The sequence below is a fragment of the Tursiops truncatus genome, chromosome X, assembly GCF_011762595.2.
Source record: "Tursiops truncatus isolate mTurTru1 chromosome X, mTurTru1.mat.Y, whole genome shotgun sequence".
NCBI classification, from domain to species: Eukaryota; Metazoa; Chordata; class Mammalia; order Artiodactyla; family Delphinidae; genus Tursiops; species Tursiops truncatus.
In genome coordinates, this window is record NC_047055.1 from 77,405,367 (window position 1) to 77,408,841 (window position 3,475).

Sequence of the window (3,475 nt, forward strand, 5' to 3'; positions counted from 1 at the left end):
AGGCTTTCAAAAAAGGGTTGGAAGGCTTTTAGCTTAATCAATTAGACAATCCTCCTCAAAAGAGCTTCTTTCCTTTTCATCAGAATGGAATGGAGACTAGCAAAAATTTGAAAACAACCTAGAATGATCAACACTAGGGACAAGGTTTAACAAATGATCAATAAGGAATACTATGCAGTCATTAAAATAAGTGTGAAGACTATAGAAATGAAAACATGCTTGCAGTTCAATGGTAAGAGAAAACATAGAATTCAAAATGGCATGTATTCCGTAATTGCAATACGTAAAAGTCATTAATGCTCACTGAAGGTAATATTCAGAAAGGGAAACTGTTCACATGATGGAAATGTTATGACTTTTAAATGTCCTTTATTTTTGTTATAACATCTATTCAGATAAACACTGAATAAATAAAAAGTAAGTATTAAGTCCTCTGGTAAAGAAATATTTATTTTCATAGTTGCTGAAAATAAATATTTTCTATTGTTAAACAAGTTTAAATGGAGACACTGAGAAACCTAATCCATTGAAATGTTCAACTTCTTCAGCACAGTAAGCAGAGGCATTCAGCAGCAATAAATCTTCTGGCTGTCTCAGGCACATTTTCTTGGGTACCTCTCCTTTAGCGACACCCCTTTTTTCTCCCTTTTCCTCCTCCAGCATTAGAAGCAGATGGCTGGTAGATCTCAAAGGGCAGCTCAGTGAGAGAAGAGATTCTAATATCAGGCTCCTAGGTGTTAGGCCAGCACTTGTTTCATTTATTTATTTGCTTTAACATTATTTTTAAATTATTTTAGAAACTGTACTTTATAAAAGGAAAAAAGAAATTAGATTCATCTGTAATCCCATCATTAAACAATTGTTTCTGGAGATACATTTTTATAGAGTTACATTGAAAATGTCTATACAATTATGTGTTCCATTTTTGCCTCAACCTCTTAATGTTATTGTATTTAGGCTTTTCTATGTTTATCGCAGTCCTCAGAATTATGATGTTTATTGCCCACATAATATTCCATTCAATCTATGTGTCTTTTTTTTTGTTTGTTTTTGTTTTTGTTTTTTGCGGTGCGTGGGCCTCTCACTGTTGTGACCTCTCCCGTTGCGGAGCACAGGCTCCGGACGCGCAGGCTCAGCGGCCACGGCTCACGGGCCCAGCCGCTCCGCGGCATGTGGGATCTTCCCGGACCGGGGCACGAACCCGTGTCCCCTGCATCGGCAGGCGGACTCTCAACCACTGTGCCACCAGGGAAGCCCTATGTGTCTTTTTTTTTAATGCATCTTAAATCACTTAACTACTCTGATTTTGTTGGACATTTAGCTATTACCAGTTTTTTTGAGATTATGCATAATGACATGTAAAATGTATTTGCATATATAGTTATTTCCTGCTTTTGAATGATTACCTTAACGACAAATTGCCACGAGTGGAATTACTATGTGAAAGAACATGAATATTTTTTACGACTTCTGATATGTATTGCCAAATTGCCTTTCAAAAAAATTGTCCTAATTTATCCTTCTGCTGAAGCAGTGTTGAGGATATCTTTCCATCCTCTCCTTCCAAGCCAAACCAACATTGCATTTGATAATATTTGCAACTTTAATATGTATAAAATGGTTATTGTTCTTTAGTACCAGCATGGTTGAATGTGTTAAATCACACCATCTAAGATCCAGAAGGAATCTTAGATCGGGGATTAGTTGTGGGTGGCTCTTGAATCCTAGTCCAGTGCTTTTATTTCCCCTCTATTTTTGTGTGTGTATGAATTGTCTGTTTCATGCCTTTTCCAGCTTCCTAATGGTGTGGGTTGTTGCTGGAGAGGGATGAAGGGGAAAGGGGCAACTATAAAAGCATTCAGGTTATCCCATGCCATTGCTCTTCCACACAACATAAGGGATGCCAAGATGCCAGTTATCTCCAAGCTGGTCATTGAAGGGATGAGGAAAAAGGCAAGTTGATGAGTACTGCTGAAGAATGGAGAAAAGCACCAATGAAAAGACTCTGGCTCGCTTTTGATTTCTGGACCTCTACTCATTTTCAGGCATACATAAAACCCAAAGGTGTACAGGCACTTGATAGAAAATCGGTTACACAATATGTGAAGTGCTAGAAAAGTTGGCAGAATTCTTCACAATCCTCGCTAATGTGTTCCTGAAGTTTCCCAGTGGGCCTGCTCATGGGGATTGTATTTACTTGTACTTTGTTGCCAGGCAAGAATCAAGGTGTTGTATTTCAACCAGATGTCCTGAGCTGGGCTCTGCAAGATAGAGTAGCAAAGGGAGACATGTGTTTTCCTTTACACAGACCTTCTCAGGCCATCACCAGCTGCTTTCAGTCTCATGGGTGGATCTCTCTACTTGTCAGATTTTCTAACTCCTAAGGCTTTGGAAAAGCCACTGTGGGTTTCTCTAATCCACATTCGGCATTGCTAATTTTCTTTTAAGTGTCAAGTTACACGTCCAAGGGTTTTCTTAGGCCATCCCCCTGGCTGCCTCCTGACCTGGGCCCCCACGTGTTATGGAGCTTGCTGACCTTAAAGCAGTCTGATTGCAACGGTTCTTTCTAGTGTCAAGGAAATTTGTGAGACTTTGAACGGGCAAAAAAGATTATTGGATGCCCTGACTTGTGTACTCTTCTGTGTTACGTGCCTTTCATTGGCTTTGAGCTATTTAACAACTCTATAAATTGTGGAAAACTAAAATATTCTTATTCATAGAAATGCGAATGAATTTTGCCTGGTGTAATGCACTTGGTTACTGTCCCATGGATACTGACCAGTTTTGCATCTATTTGAAAATTCACTGCAGCATTCCTAATTGCCTATGGGAATCTATGTCCTTTGAATTCTCCTTTGAACTGGTTGTAACATCTTACTGCTTCCCTCATTAATTAATGAATTAACTACAATTTTGACATGTGTTCCTTTTATATTTGCATGAGAGTCATGATTTTACCTTTAAAAAATGATCGTAGCTTGCCTTTCCACAGGGGCTTACAGGACCAAATGGGTCATTTTCTCTGAACTGAATTGATTCAGCTCTGTTCACCGTAATATTTTTGATTTAACTTTTTCTTTTTAAGGAGAAGAATTGACATATATACACTAATATGTATAAAATATATAACTAATAAGAACCTGCTGTATAAAAAAATAAATAGGGCTTCCCTGGTGGCACAGTGGTTGAGAGTCCGCCTGCCGATGCAGGGGACACGGGTTCGTGCCCCGGTCCGGGAAGATCCCACATGCTGCGGAGCTGCTGGGCCCGTGAGCCATGGCCGCTGAGCCTGCACGTCCGGAGCCTGTGCTCCGCAACGGGAGAGGCTACAACAGTGAGAGGCCCCCGTACTGCAAAAAATAATAAATAAATAAATAAATAAATAAATAAATAAATAAATAAATAAAATTAACTTTAAAAAGAAAATCAAAACAGCAACTATATTAGTTATAAATGTAACCAATGTTAACTCCAG